Raw genomic sequence first — 17,313 nt, 5'->3', positions numbered from 1 at the left:
CAAAAGGAAAAGAAATTTTGACTCAGAGGATCATGATTTTTCAATCACTTTGTCTCCTGAATATAACCATTTAACAGGCAATTAAATCAAATGTAGTCATTGGAAAAGTAACTCAACATAATGTCTACTTAAATCAAGGACACTGTGCCAAATACATCGGCTCATTTTGGGTGCAAGGATCTTGAGTAAAATGTTCATGCCTGAGAGATAAATCTAATGAAAATTCACCATGGGCCAATCCATTGAACAACACGATTCCAGGGACAAATTGCATTCGTTGACTGAGAAGCCAATAAAATATATTTGCCCGAATCAGATCATATATTGGATAGATTTATATACAGACTGTTTATTAAAAGTGTATGCAAAAAATAGAAATACAAAATGTCAGTATACTTAGTTTGTACCTTTGATATGACATCATAAGGCAAATGACAGTAATTTTCCAGCCAGAAACAGGTGAGGATGATCTCTTGTCCTTCTGTGGAATATGTGCCTGGATGAGGCATTCTTTTGCCTTTCTTCCCTCAGTGAGTTTTGTGACTTTTGCCTTAAAGAATTCCTTTAAAGTTTACTGTTGGCATAAGTATTCCTTTACTAATCTTTCTGTTTCCTGTTTACACATTCTTATTAACATTCCATTCTTTTACAGCTTTCTCTTTAACCAAAACTATTACATTGGAACTTTGTTTTAACTACAGGAAATGAAGTTCACTTTTCTCTAAAAGTGAAGTTCTGCATGCTCTTTCTCTGACTTCTGCAATCTGCTGCAAATTATCTGTATGAATCTGTGACTATTTCTCAATGTTCTTTTTCCTCTTTCATTGAATTTACTTTCTTTCAATTGTGGACATCTGCAAATTTTCATCATTCCACAGCCTGTTCTATTCCTGACATTAATTCTAGGTATAATGGGAGGAACTATGCATTTCCCTTTGGAAGATTAATTATTTTGGCAGAAATAACACCCTTTACAGTACAATTATACTGGAAAAAAACCAAAATATTTCAGTACTTCAGAAAATACAAACAACATGATTTTTACTCAGTCAATGTTCATAGCGAGGCTGTGAGACATATGAGACATATGACCCAGTTTTCAGATGATACAACTGAGGCTCAGACAGCTTTCATGGGTTGCTCAGAATAACACAGCTAGAAAGTCGAAGATGTGGGATTTGATCCCAGAAAGGCAGAGCTCATGTTCCTAAACACCGTGCAGTGGTTGCCCTCTCACTTAAAAAAAAGTAACTCATTTCAAAGGAAACAGTCATACAGCAAATTTACTATTCATAAATACTTGCTTATATGTCGAAACGTTGTTTTATAAGAAATACTTGCCATCAATCATATATGCGAAAATTATTCTTTTATATTGTATATGTGTTCAATGACATGTAAAAAAATGCCACAAGCTTAGAGGTTTAAACCAATACACATTTATTTTGCACATTTCCCATGGGTCAGGAGTTCAGGCACAATCTACCTGAAAATCCTGTACTCAGTGTCTCGCAAACCTGCAGTCAAGGTGTTAGCTATGCTACACACTCACCTAAATGCTCAAATTGGGAAGGCTTGCTTCCCAGTCCCTTCAAGTTAGTAGCAAAAGTGATCCTCTTGCAATTATGGGACTGGGGTCTCCATATTTTTATTAGCTGCCAGCTCATCTATGAGCTCGGCTCTGTTTCTTGCCACGTGGCCCTCTCTACAGGTAGTTCACATTATGGATGCTTGCTTTTGTTGAGACCAGCAGAAGAGTATGCTAGGACAGAATCTTACAGAACAGATAATCATGAGAGTGACATCTCCTCGCCTTTACCCTGTAACATAACCTAATCAAAAGTGTGAAATTCCATCACCCTTGCCATATTCTGTCGGTTAGAAGCAACTCACTGGTTGTGTCCCCAACTAAAGAAGAGATGACCCAAGTTCCTGGATCTCCAAAAACGAGAAGTCATTGTGGGAGTCCCCTCAGGGTCTGTACAGAACACCGTTATGGTCATTTTAAATCATTTTAAATATTAATACAAGTAATACTACACCTTGGTTTAAATTCAGGTGAAGAATTTTAGGGAGAGTAACCCTGTCCCATGATATCTTTTGAATTTGAGTGACTAGCTGCAAACTTTTATGGTCTTCTTTAGAGAAGTTAACAATGTAACTTTTGAATATTAATGTATACCAATGATACAGACTTGATCCCTCAGTCTTGCTCCTCTAAGACTCAAGCACTCACCTCCCAATTCATCCAATGAGGAAGACATTTCCGCCTGAAGCTCTTCCTCTGCCAGTCTTCCAAGTGGCAGAGCTGAAGGGAATAATGATTACAGTTACTTCTTAGATTGTTGGAAACAAAAAGCTGTAAGTGGAATATATTTCAGCTTTGATTACTTTATTGACGGTCGCTCAGTGATCGACCTGCACATAATTGATCTGGGGAGCCCCACGGTACTCAGTCTTTGCATCTAATTGAGATTTTAGTGAACAACACCTAGTGAATTGAGCATAACTTGAAGGGAAAAAAAATAAAAAGATCCTTCTTGGCATTGCCCCCTATTAAATTCGACCCAGTTCACAATGCTGCTTGTTACTTTTTCATGCCATCCACTTCTAACTATGCCACTATCCACGGGGCTATTATCGCTTAGATTTAACTTGTACATATATATTTTTTTCTATTTATAACAGTTTAAGAAGTTCTTACAAGTCTAGGGTGAAGTGAGTATGAAAGTATTAGTTATTGAGTACTACCAATTAAAAATAGGGTAACAAAATATATTCCATATGGACGTGTACACACAACAAAGAGAATAAGAAATTCTGCATTTAAATAAATTATATTTCTTTGACAAAGGAAGGTGCTGGTACATAAGAATATGGAATTCAGGGCAGTTAAAAAATACTGATGTGCTTGGGTTATGCTCATACATTTAATGCTTAATATATTATTAAAGACAGCTCCAGGCAAAAGTTCTGCTCCAAAGATTGGAAAGGCTATTTTGTGGACCAAAATACCCAGTGAATAAACTGGCTTTGTGCACTCATATGCTCAGTCACAAGTTGGCATAACATTTAAAAAATTTTATGTTGCTTCAAGTGTGTGATAAAGATAACTTGATAATAATTCATATGGAGATAGATTTTATTTTACAGCATGCTTAAGACCTAACATTTGTCTTCAGTGTGATTGGCCTTCAGTCAGTGGTCTCAGTAGTATTCTTTGTGGTAAAGGAGGGGGAAAAAAACACAAATCTAAGTACCTTGTGTTTCACAAAGGGTTCACTTACCTCATTAGATCTGCAAAATAAGTCTAGAGAGCCATTTATTTACCTTCTACTTCAAAAATAGAAAAGAGATTGGAGGCACTCAGAATTTGAGAATATAACCCAGGTTCCATAACTCATGCCAAAATTTTTTTGGGGGAAAATACAAATTACAATGGTTATCATCCAATAGATTTCAAGTATCATCTCTCAATAGTATGTCAGAACACAAGGCACAATTAAATTACTAGACATTTCGGAACCCTACACAGTTGAGCTAAAATCACAGTTTCACAATTTATTAGATTCGGCAAATTAGTATTGTTATGTGACATCTCTGTGCCTTAAGTGCCTCCTCTGCCAAAGGAATACTAGAATATCTATAACACAACATGGAGGCATTTAGTGAGATAGAATGTATGTTTATAATTCATATGGTTGGTCCAAACAATTGAAAGATATACTTCTATAATGTTGTGCCTGTGTTATAGCATCATTAAAGCCAGATTTATATCAGTTCAATATCTAGTAGGTTTCCCTTACAAACTGTATTGAACTTAGCTGGAGGGCAATATTCATGCTTTCTAATTGATTTATTTCCAATAAAATCTAGCATGATGTTTCACTTATGGTGAGTTAGAGAATGATACTTGTTTAGAAGGTTTGCTCAGCATGTCTTTATTCTGAAAACAGCACCCCCCTGGCTGAAGTTGTGATAAATGGAGTCCTTCCCTTAGATGGAACTGAAAAAAAGAATGTATTTTCCATGGTGTCAAGAAAAGGAATTTGTGAGTATAGGTACTCTTGGTGACTACTGGTTTGGGCACTTGGAGAAAATGGCCAAGGATATAAATGGGTAGTACAGAAGGGAATAAAATAGCTCCTCACAGTGTGAATATTGTAATCTCTTAAACCTGTGACTCTTATTACTTTATATGTAGCAAAAACTTATTGCAAATATGATTAACTTAATGATCTTGACATAGTGAGAATATCCTGGTTTGTTCTGTAGACCCATCACAAAGATCCTTATAGGAAAGAGGTAGGAGAGTCAGAGTCAGAGAGAGAGACTTAAATATGCTACCTGGCTGGATTTGAATATGGAGGAAGGGGCCCTAAATCAAGGAATACAGATGGCTTATACAAGTTGCAAAAGGCAAGGGATGGATTCTCCTTTAAAGCCTCCAGAAATTTCTCTTGTTCTTTTGAAATTTAGTTATGTAGGACCTCAGATAGGTTCTATTTAAGAATGTAGTTCTGTCACCTCAATCAAAAAATAGACATTCAGTAGGTATTTGTGAAAATTAATAGTAGGCATTGTAAAAATACAGTTTAAAAACTGAATGTGCTTAGAAGCAACGATAAAGAATTAATATCACTTATCTTGAGGCTGATGAAGGGGAGGCTTCTAAATCCATCAACAATTACTGCTGTCCACACTTACTACCTTGGACTTGAGAAGAGAAATTATGAAAAGAAGCAAAAGATTAGAAAAAGATCCTGTTCTTGATTCACAGGACCACCCTAAATATTAATTGGATGATGTACAAAAGAAAATTAACTATTTTATCCTACTTCCAAATCTAAAGTATGTAATTTAACTTGAATCCCATAAAACAAAGAGCATATATGTAAATATATAAACTTATAAGAACACAACCCAATGTGTGTGTGTGCCTGTATGTATATATATTTTCTACAGATATTTTATTAAAATAGAAACCCACTATTATTTGAGTAGTATACAAGTATTTAATCTTGTATATCTATATACATATTAGAACAATAATTGAAATGTAATAAACATTGTATTTTATTTTTAAAAATTTTTTGCATATTTACTTAATTTGAGAGAGAGAGAGAGAGAGAGAGAGAGAAAGAAAGACTGAGCAGGAAGATGGGCAGAGAGAGAGGGAGAAAGAGAATCCCAAGCTGGCTCTGTGCTGACAGCATGGAGCCTGATCTGGGGCTCGATCTCACAAACCTTGAGATCAGACCTAAGCTGAAATCAAGAATTGGAGGTTTAACCGACTGAGTCACCCAGGCACCCCAACACTAGATTTTAATATAGTACTCAAATATAGAAGATTTAAATCAATCTCAATAACGCATAGTAGCCTTGCGAGTTTGGGCAAGAAATAAACTCTCATCAAATATCATTAAAAAAAATTTTTTTAATGTTTATTTATTTTTGAGACAGAGAGAGACAGAGCATGAACGGGGGAGGGGCAGAGAGAGAGGGAGACACAGAATCGGAAGCAGGCTCCAGGCTCTGAGCCATCAGCCCAGAGCCCGATGCAGGGCTCGAACTCACGGACCGCGAGATTGTGACCTGAGCTGAAGTCGGATGCCCAACCGAATGAGCCACCCAGGCGCCCCTAATTTTAAATATATATTCAACATAGGGGTGCCTGGGTGGCTCAGTCAGTTAAGCATCTGACTTCAGCTCAGGTCATGATCTCGTGGTCTGTGAGTTCAAAGCCACACATAAGGCTGTGTGCTGACAGTTCAGAGCCTGGAGTCTGCTTCTGATTCTGCATCTCTCTCTCTCTCTCTGCCACTCTCCTACTCATTCTCTGCCTCTCTCTCCCTCAAAAATAAAAATAAACATTAAAAAATGTATTCAATATATTTTTTACCATTTAATTTAATTGAATTTATTTTTTAGTTTATATCCAAGTTAGTTAGCATATAGTGCAACAATGATTTCAGGGGTAGATTTCTTAATGCCTCTTACCCATTTAGTCCATCCCCCCTCCCACAACCCCTCCAGTAACCCTATGTTTGTTCTCCATATTTAAAAGTCTCTTATGCTTTGTTCCCTTCCCTGTTTTTACATTATTTTTGTTTCCCTTCCTTTATGTTCATCTGTTTTGTCTCTTAAAGTCCTCATATGAGTAGTGTCATATGATTTTTGTCTTTCTCTGACTAATTTCACTTAGCATAATACCCTCCGGTTCCATCCACGTAGTTGCAAATGGCAAGATTTCATTCTTTGCTGAGTAATACTCCATTGTATATGTGTGCATATATGTATATTTGGGCTCTTTCCATACTTTGGCTATTGTTGATAGTGCTGTTATAAACACTGGGGTGGAAATGTCCCTTTGAAATAGCACACCTGTATCCCTTGGATAAATACCTAGTAGTGCAATTGCTGGGTCATAGGGTAGTTCTATTTTTAATTTTTTGAGGAACCTCCATACTATTTTCCAGAGTGGCTGCGCCAGCTTGCACTCCCACCAACAGTGGAAAAGAGATCCTCTTTCTCAGCATCCTTGCCAACATCTGTTGTTGCCTGAATTGCTAATGTTACTCTTTCTGAAAGGTGTGAAGCGGTATCTCATTGTGGTTTTGATTTGTATTTCCCTGATGATGAGTGATGAGCATTTTTTCATGTGTCAGTTGGCCATCTGGATGTCTTCTCTGGAGAAGTGTCTATTCATTGCCCGTTTCTTCACTGGATTATTTGTTTTTTGGGTGTTGAGTTTGATAAGTTCTTTATAGATTTTGGACACTAACCCTTTATCTGATATGTTGTTTGCAAATTCTGTCTCCCATTCCGTTGGTTGCCTTTTAGTTTTTCTGATTCTTTCCTTCCCTGTGTAGAAGCTTTTCTATTTTGATGAGGTCCCAGTAGTTCATTTTTGCTTTTGTTTCTCTTGCCTCCAGAGATATGTAGACATCTAGTTTGAGCCAAGAACTATTATCTACTGATGAGATATAATAAATGTACCATAATGGTTAAAAAAAAAAAAGAAAAGTAAAAAAAAGGAAGGAGGAAAAGGAAGTAAAGAAAGAAGGAAGAATTATGACCACCTTATCCCTACACTTATGAAACCACTGGATAAAAAATGTTGTATACCTTTGTAGTGATAATATGATGTATTAAATCTATGAACCCAAAATGCCATGATGAAAGATCAAATTGAATTATGAAAGTAAATGCATACCCAAGAGACGAATGACACATTAGCTCATTTTTAAGAATAAGTACTAATTCACCAGAGCAAGAATAGAGGAGGGAGCAATTAAGGAATAAAAAATATGTGAATATTCATTGACACTCCTGGGTGTCTCAGTTGGTTAAGCATCTGACTCTTGATTTCCACTCAGGTCATGATCTCATGGTTTGTGAGATCAAGCCCCATATCATCTACTAACAGCACAGAGCCTGCTTGGGATTCTCTCTCTTTCTCCTTCTCTCTGCCCCTCAGTGCTTGCATGCTTTCTCTCTCTCTCTCTCAAAATAAATAAGCATTTTTAATATGTAAATATTTGTTAAATATCATCTTATATCTATGGGCACATGATATAAGACACAAGATGGAGAGTGACAGAAAAAAAGGCTGATTCCTTACTTGTGGAATAATACCAGCATCTCTGGGTTGTTAAAGAGCTAATTTAAACAATGAATACTGAAGATATTCTATGCCCAGTTATAACTATATTTTTAACTTCACTGCCTAAATCTCACTCTGCTGTACCTAGATCTTTTATTAGGTCTGTATGTTTCAGTACTTCATTCCTTTTTATGGTTAAATAATATTCCACTTATTCCTTGATACACCACTTTTTTTTTCTTTTTATCCATCCATCAGTTGGTGGATATTTTCATTCATCGGCTATTATTAACAATGCTGCTACGGAAATTTCTGTACAAGTTTTTATGTGAACATATGTTTTTCATTATCTTGGGTATATAAATACAAGAGTAATTTCAGGTTGATATGGCAACTCTATGTTTAACTGGGGAATTACCAAACTGTTTCCAACAGAGATTGTGCCATTTTACATTCTTACCGGCAATGTATGTGTTCTAATTCCTCCACACCCTCACTAACTCTTGTTATGTTTTGTTTCATTGATGATATCTATCTCAGTGGATGTTAAGTGGTATCTCATTATGACTGTGATTTACATTTCCCTAATAGTTAATGATTTTAAGTATCTTTTCATTCACTTGTTGACCATACATATATTTATTTGGATAAATGGCTATTGAAATACTTTGTTCATTTTTAAATTATTTTGAATTTCTATGGTTGATTTCTAATGATTCTTTATACATCCCAGATTCTAGGTGCTTATCAGATACATGATTTTTAGATTTTTTTTTATTTTGTAGTTTGTCTTTCACTTCCCTGATAGTGTCCTTTGATGCATAAAATTTTAGATTATGATAAAATCCAATTTAGCTATTTCTCTATATTTTGCTTATACTTTTGGTGTCATATCTAAAAATCCATTGTCTATCCTAAAGTGACAAAGACATAGCCTGTGTTTTCCCTATGAGTTTTATAGTTTTAACTACTTCATTTAGCCTCCATCCATTTTGAGTTAATTTGTACATTCTGTGTGGATTTAGGATCCAAAGTTATTCTTTTAAACAAAATTTTAAAGTTTATTTATTTTTGAGAGACAGAGCATGAATGGGGAGGAGCAGAGAGGGAGATACAGAATCTGAAGCAGGCTCCAGGCTCTGAGCCATCAGCACAGAGCCCAATGCAGGGCTCGAACTCAAGAACTGGGAGATCATGACCTGAGCCTAAGTCAGACGCTTAACTGAGCCATCCAGGCACCCCACGAAAGTTATTCTTTACATGTGGATTTCTAGTAATCCTAGAACCACTTGTTGAAAAGACTTTTCTTTCCTCATTGAATGTTCTTGGCATGCTTTTCTAAAATCAAATGTCCACAGATACATGTGTCTATTTCTGGGTTCCCAATTTAACTGTATGGTTCTGTGTGTACATATTATGGCAATACTGCATGTCTTAAATACCATGGCTTTGTGGTAAACTTTGAAATAGGATATTTTGTGTTCTCTATACTTGGTTTTTTTTTTCAGGATTGTTTTGACTATTCTGGGAAACTTACTAATCCATATGAATTTTAGGATCAGCTTGTATATTTTTTCCATTAAAGTTATTGAAATTTTTTATAGAAATTATGTTGAATATATATTTCAATTTGTAGAATATTTCCATCTTTTGCCTATTAAGTCTTCCAATCCAAAAACACGAGTGTCTTTCCATTTATTTTGGTCTTCTTTATTTCAATAATTTTCTGTTTATTTCACTATACTCATCTGATACTTAGGATAAATTCATTTTAATATATTTTTATTATATTTGATAATATTCTGAATGAAATTATTTTCTTTTAAAATTTTTTTTTTTCAACGTTTTTTATTTATTTTTGGGACAGAGAGAGAGAGACAGAGCATGAACGGGGGAGGGGCAGAGAGAGAGGGAGACACAGAATCGGAAACAGGCTCCAGGCTCCGAGCCATCAGCCCAGAGCCTGACGCGGGGCTCGAACTCACGGACCGCGAGATCGTGACCTGGCTGAAGTCGGACGCTTAACCGACTGCGCCACCCAGGCGCCCCTGAAATTATTTTCTTAATTCCATTTTCAGTTGTTCATTCTGAGTGTAAAGAAATACTACAGATTTGTGTATATTGTTCTTGCAGCCTGGAACCGAGCTGAACTCATCTATCAGCTCTAATGTGTGTGTGTGTGTGTGTGTGTGTGTGCATGTGCTTCTTAGGATTTTCTCTACAGATTATGCGATCTGTCAATAGAGATAATCTACTTCTTCCTTTCCCATCTGGATGTCTTTATTTCATTTTCCTCCCTAATTGCCTTGACTAGAACCACCCGTACAATGTTGAATAGAAATGACAAGAGCAGACATTCTTGTGTGATTCCTGATCTTAGGAGGAAAGTTTTCAGTCTTTCATCATTAAATATGATGTTAGCTGTGGGTTTACGTGGGTGCCCTTTATCACATAGAAGAATTTAACTTTTATAATGAGTTTGTTGAATGTTTTTATCATGAAACGATATTATTTTGTTTTTTGTTATTTTGTTCAAATGAGTTTCATGCATCTACTGAGATGGTCAAGTGCCTTTCATTGTTTTTGTTCTTTATTTTATTAATATAATTTATTATATTACATATTTTCTATTAATTTTTGTACATTGTCCCAACCTTATATTTCTGGAATAAATCCCTTTTGGGCATGGTATATAATACTTTTCATATGTGGCTGGATTTAATTTGCTAGTATTTTGTCAAAGAGTTTTGCATTTATATTCATAAGTGATACTGTTCCGCAGGTTCTTTTCTTGTAATATCTTTATTGAATGTTGTTATCATGGTTATATTGGCCTCATAATATGAGTTAGGAATTGTAGTATTTTATTTTTAAAAGGGTTTGTAAGTTATTGGTGTAATTTTTTTTTATAAATGTCTAGTATAATTCACAAGTAAAGCCATATCTTCCTGAGTTTTTGTTTTTATTTTTGTTTTTTTTTGTTTGTTTTTGTTTTGTTTTGTTTTTGGAGGGGGGTTATTTTGTTTTCTGATTTTTGTAAATCACTAATGCAAATTCTTATTATGAATCTATTCAGATTTTTTAATTTCTTCTTGAATCAGGTTTGGTAGTCAGTGTCTTTCTAGAAAATTGCCAATTTTAACAAGGTTATCTCATTTGTTGGCATGTAAGTATTCATGGTGCACACCTGAAGTTCTTTTGATGTTGTTGTTTTCGTTTTTGTATGGTGGATACTGATGCCCTCTCTTGGATTTTTGATTTCCATAATTTGAATCTTCTCTATTTTTTTCTTGCTCAGTCTAGATAAAGTTGGCAAATTTTGTAGATCTTTACAAAGAACTAATTTTTGACCAACTATTCATATCTTTTACTGCCAATTGACCTGTCTTCTAGTTTACTGCTTCCTTCTTCTGTCCACTGAAGTCTACTGTTGATTGCTATAGTGAACTTCTAATTTTTAATTAATGTATGTCTTTACACTCTCTTTAAGTTCTTTAGACATGGTTGGAACATGGTTGCATTTAGCTCTTTGAATAAATATATTTAAACAGCTGACTAAAGTTTTTGTCTGGCAATTCTACCATGCTTCCTTGAAGAAAATTCTATTTATTCTTCCCTATCCTCCAGGGTTTGTTTATGTCATTGCTTATTGTAGTTTGTTCTTTTCAGTATCTTTTTAGGACTAATTCTAGAAAGTATATATTCCTTGTCATGTGTGGCCACTGAAGTTTCTTCATGATTAGCTTAGTGGTTAGCTAAAAATTAAACAGAGATTTCCCTAAACACCTGAAATCAGTAAGTCTCTTCATCTTCGTGAGATGTCTATGTGCATGCTGTAGCACACGTTCAACTCTCAGTAAGGCCATTTACCACTCTGCCTTGGCTTTTAATTCCTGCCTGTATAGTTTCAAGATCAATTGGGAGTGAGAGGTGAGAGATTAAGCCCTTCTCAGGGCTTCCCTAGGCATCTGCACAGCTCCACAAATGTGCATGACATTTTAGACTCTTAGAAATATGTTGGAGCTTTTCAAAGTTTCTGTGATGTCTTCTGTTGGCCAAATTAGATTCCGAAAAACTCATATTTAAAGTCCTGACCCCCTATGTGATTGTATCTGGAGATAGGGTCTTTGGGAAGTAATTAAGGTTAAATGAGGTTATAAAAGACTTTGATGGGACTGTGGCCGTATAAGAAGAGGAAGAGAGAGAAATATTTCTCTATCTCTCTCTTTTCCATGTGAAGACACCATGAGAAGGTAACCTTCTGCAAGCTAGGATGAGAGCCCTCACCAGAAATGAACCATGTTAGCACGCAGATCTGTCTTCAAGACTCTAGAACTGTAAGAAATACATTTCTGTTGTTTAAGACACCCAGTCTATGGTATTTTGTTATGGCAACATCTTAGTCTTCAGCTTTTTCCTATATGCTTTTGAGCAGTTTATTATGTGGATCAATTCTTATCCTTTATCTCCAGCCTCTGCAACATTAAAACACCTCCCTATAAATATTTTCAACAAATGCATCCCAGGAGAGCTTTTAGTGATACATGAGTTTGAGTCAAATCTAATAAAAACAAGACTTTCAAGTGGGGTATTTCCAGGGAATCACCACATAGGTAAAAAAAAATGCCCCCCTTTTTTTCATAATGAGAATTTTTGAAAAATCATAATCTGAGCCAAAATCAAGAGTCAGATGCTTAACCAACTAAGCCACCAAGGCACCCCTATTATTTATTTTTAATGCACTCTCAATATTTTAAAATCTAGAATTCTAGCCTCTTCATAATATTTGGAAATCTACAATACTAAAACTGTGCCTATAATATCAAAAGATCAAGGAAAACACGGCAATAGCTGGGTTGCTGTGTTGTGTCTTTCCTTACAATTTTATCGCCTCTATTCTCTGTTAGCCATGTCTGTCCAGCCCTCCTTTTGTTATTCAGATGGTCCCTGTAGGATCTGGGCAATCACCTATGATAAATTATTACTGGAATATATTATGTGATATTATAATAAACTCAATTTTCTAGAAAAATTAAATTTCTCAATATATGTCTGTGATGAGGGCCCATAGTTGATGTTGTAAATTAAAAATATGTAGATTATGACCTACTTAATAAGGAGCCACAAGCCACCTACATGGACTTAGCAAGTAGCTCCTTCAGCATACAAGATCCCACTTTGAGGAAGTGCAAACCCAGGGGTCATTTTGATTGAAAGTTCTGTTTCATTGCACTCACAAAAAAGAAGTAAAGCCACAAGATGTATCACCTACAGATACTATAAATCAGCTGGGGGTGGGGAGGGTGTGCAATAAGATGGAGGAAGGACAGTCCTCTGTCCCAGATCACAGAGACCAGGAGAGAGAGCAGGGTAGCAAGCACCTATTACTTGCAAGGTGTCTGGGGAGGAGGTCACTAACCTCTTGCAGCCTCAACTCTAAGTGATTATTTTAAAAGGTGCCCTGGGAAAAGCAGAGTGGGAATTTATGGCAGGAATCCTAAACTCAGGTCCTTATCTAAGTGTCCAGACTCTGGGTGTGAGTAGGGTTCTCATGTTGTAAAACGTTAGGCAGCAACTCAAACTAGTGGTTTTCTCATCAGAATGGAATTCTCCCTTTCAAATGTTATTAGGGAATGTGAAAACATATTTACTTGTGTATGTTAATTTGCTTAAAGTTTACAGATAGTCTTTTAAAGTCCGTTTTCTCTTTTTTAACAATCTGGTTCTGACACAGGTTTATAACCTAAATTTGAACAATCCATGTCATTTGAAAAACTCTAACCAAATAATTTAAAATGATCCCAGATTTGTAGTGCCTCCAGACAGTCAAATGATAGCAAAATATCTTGTTCAGAGTAACTCAACTTTAACGTATGTGCACCATATTTCCATTCTGTAAAAAATATGACTTCATAGTCAAAAGTCAAAAATCAGCTAAGGAAATAAGGCAACATGATTTATAGCTAATAAAACAAAATTGGTATCAGATTTTGAGTTAAAATGCTTATGATATTTTAATTATGAGAAGTAATGAGATGGATATATTTACAGAAGTAAAAATGGTATGAATATCTAAGAAATAAACATGTAGATTTTAAAATAAGAAAGAAAATAAATGTGGTTACAAATTTTAAATAAAGTAGGAATATAAATGTATGTACATACATGTGTACATATGTATGTGTAATCATTTAAATTATTAAAATATAAATACATAGCAGATATGAAACAGAAGAGTATTGATTACATTAAAGGAGTCATGAAATGGGTTTAAATGTAAAGAATGTAACAGATTTTAGGAAGAAAGAAAACAAAATGAAAATATAATAGGAACTGAAGAAACATGGAAATTCAAGACAGTAAGATAAATGTACATTAAATTAGAGTTTCAAAAATACATCCAATGAAGAAAATATTTAAAAGACTGAGATCCAAGAAATTTCCAGAATTGTTGAGAAATGCTAATTGCCAGACCTAGCAACCTAAAGCAAATCAGTAAGCGTAATATTCCTAATTATAATCCCAGGAAGGATAAATAAAATAAATTCACACCTACACATAAAGTAATTAAACCACGGAATTACTAATGTCAAAGAAACTTTCTATGAAGCATCTAGAAAATACACACACACACACACAAACACACACACACACACACACACACACACACACACAGTATACAAATCTTATTGACAGCTGACTTCTCAATAGCAACTATTCAGCCAAATTCAGAGAAATGAATTGTCTAGTTACCTGTATGAATTTGTTTATGTAAAGAAAAAAAGCAGAAACAAAAGGTGATGATATAAATCTGCATGATTATGACATAATGTTTTTATATTCATACACAGTTGGTGACTATTTATGACTACAGATTTTGGGGAACACCAAATATATAAATACAAATAATCAAATTATTTACACTGGACAAAAGACTACAACCCATGGGGATGTATTTAAGGGAAGCAAGCACATTTACTATTTTCTTAAAAAATTAAAGTAGTGTAAACCCTAATAACACATAAGTTGTAGCACAGTCTAGTGGAATATTACTGCCAGTAGAAGTAAAAGCAATGAAGATAATATGGTAACATACAAAATGCTTAAGTAAAAGATGAAAATAGAAACCGTTTAACTGATACATTAGTATTATTTAATAGCAGGCATACATCTAAACAAGGCCTCAGAGGAAATTGATTGCAACTAATTTTACATTATTCCATTTTTATTTCTAGTAAAATATCCATAAGACATGTTATGCTGTGAATTATCTTTTTTGTAAATTTGTTTCAATGAATTCAGTTAATCATGATCAGCATACAAATATTGGATAACAAAGAATTCATAAGATTATATTAGATTCTATTTATACATGGAATAAATCAAGATGTCTTCCATGAAGTATTTATAATCTAATAAGGATAAAAGATGACCAAAATACAAAGATAAACCTGTTATATTATGATTTGTTTACAAAACTTCAGAAATGGACTCCGCATACATTTAGCAAACATAGAATTTATTAAAATGTTTTAGAAGGAATTATACAATGTAAGAGGAAGTCCAAGAACCATTTAGGAATGGATGAGATATATGTTAATTTCAGAGATCAAGCTAGAAGTTTGTTGTATTCCTTTTCTATAGCTAGCTGACTGTTATAACAAATTACTACACACACAGGGGCTGAAAACAACATGACTGTATCATCTTACAGGCCTGTATACAGTTTGAGAGTCTGAAATGGGTCCTACTGAGCTAACAGGTGCAGCAAGCTACCCTCCTTTCCAGAGGCTCTATGGGGAGAATTGATTCCCTTACCTTTTCCAATTGTGAGAGGATGCTCAGGTTCCTTAGTTAAGCTTCTTCCTCCATCTGCAAAGCCTTCTCACGTTCTTTTTTCTGATTTTCCCTCTTCACCCTCTGTCTTCCACCTTTAAAAACCCTTGCAATTACACTCGGCTCACCTGGATAACATTCACAGGTTCTAGGGATTGGAACATGGATCCTGTTTGTTTTTTGTTTGTTTGTTTGCTTGTTTGTTTGTTTGTTTTAGGGAGAAAGTGAGGTGTTCACTACCACACTTATCAACAGTACTGTCACTGGAATAAATTATCTTTATTTTTCTGTCTTTCCACTCAAGATTTGAAATTCCAACAGAGAAAGCACGAATAGCCCAAGGTGGATCACTATATCCACTAGTTGGGTCTGGGGTGGAATTGTCATTCCCATCAACTCTGTGCTAAATGAGACAATTACTTCAAAGTAAATTGAGCTTCTGCTACTATGGGAGCAAGAGGAATGAATGCAAGAAGACATTGAATAACAAATGCCCAATATGATTAGTAAAACGTAAACAAACTGGCAAACATCGAAGCATAACATTATCAGTAGTATCGACATGTATTTTCCAAAGTGTGTTCCTCAGTATGTTAGTAGACTGATATGACTGCATACAAAGAAGAAGAAAAATATAATTGTTTCACTGTCACATAATTTTGAAAATTATCCTTTTCTTTGATACTTATTCAATAAATCAGTAAACTAAAGTGCTGTGAAATTTTATAGTGAAGTAATCTGCAGTTTTTTCTACCCTATTAGAGTAAGGAAACTTTTGCTTCTGCATTTCCTTCTTAATTCCAGCGAAACGCCCCAGAAGACCCATGCTTTGGGAGAGAATTCATTAGAATGACTTTCCTGAGTGCCACTGGATGAGACGACGTCAGTTTGTACAAGAAAAATGTGAAATCTGAAAATTCATATTGTGCATTTAAAGTAAAACATCCACTTCAAGATATTTCCACTGATGTGAGCAAGTGGAGTATCATGGAGGGATGGAATAACTCCACTCACTGAAAATATGCCTTATGAACAAGGATTGTGTTATTTTATTCAGCGTTATTTTGAAAGATTTTGTTTGTTTGTTTTTGTTTTGTTTTGCTTCTACATAACCACATAAAAGCAACTGTTACTATGTTCCACTGATGTTGAACATATCTTTTAAAAGCATTTCCTCAGTTTTGAGACCTCAGTGGTAAATATGTAAGAGCTCTCAAGGTTCCCTTATCTCCATCCTGGATATAAAATGTATACAATTTAACTGTGAAATGTAGTTGTACTGTGTTCTTTGAAACATGACTTTTCTTACCATTGATTCAATTTGCATTTGTTGAATGTATGATTTATTATTTAGCCTCTGGAAATAAAAGCACAGTGGGAGGAAATCAGAAAGCAAATCCAAGTGGCTCGGAATGGTAATTTCAGTTCATTTCCTTAATCTATATTGCCTCTTAATGTTTAGTAAAATGAAGACAATATGAGGTTTTCAGTTTTTCTCTTCCTTGACATTAGTTGAGCAAGTATTTATGATGTGCAGGTTATACATAAGATATTAGGTTTTGTATGTTGTGGATACAGTAATTAATAAGATACAGTCTCGGCAATGCATTAGTCTAGACCCTTGAGAGACAGACAGAAGAATGAACAATTTTAAAGAAAAACATAAAAGAGATAAAAAGTGTTATGAAGTTTCAATAGCAAAAGGAGAACTTTTTGTAGTGGGTTGGATTGTTTTAAATAACAGTTTTTTGAAAGAGTGTCACCAAATAAAGCAATATTCATGTGAGTTGGATTTTGCCAAGAAGCTGAGGGTGTAAGAAAAAAAAAAGGTTTGGATTATTGGTAGATACAGAGCTAAAAGCAAAAGCAAA

General features: G+C 34.8%; 1 long non-coding RNA gene across 1 annotated transcript in view; it reads left to right on the top strand.

Moving 5' to 3' along the window:
• Positions 1 to 454: 454 nt before the first annotated feature.
• LOC131518262 (uncharacterized) overlaps positions 455 to 17,313 on the top strand; it is a 60,297-nt gene continuing 43,438 nt past the window's right edge. Inside the window, exons 1-2 of the long non-coding RNA XR_009264976.1 lie at positions 455 to 530; positions 3,957 to 4,051. This is a non-coding gene — a long non-coding RNA (uncharacterized LOC131518262). The remainder of the gene's footprint in view (positions 531 to 3,956; positions 4,052 to 17,313) is intronic.

Source organism: Neofelis nebulosa, chromosome 7 (genome assembly GCF_028018385.1).
Source record: "Neofelis nebulosa isolate mNeoNeb1 chromosome 7, mNeoNeb1.pri, whole genome shotgun sequence".
NCBI classification, from domain to species: Eukaryota; Metazoa; Chordata; class Mammalia; order Carnivora; family Felidae; genus Neofelis; species Neofelis nebulosa.
This window is presented reverse-complemented; position numbering and strand designations above follow the sequence as displayed.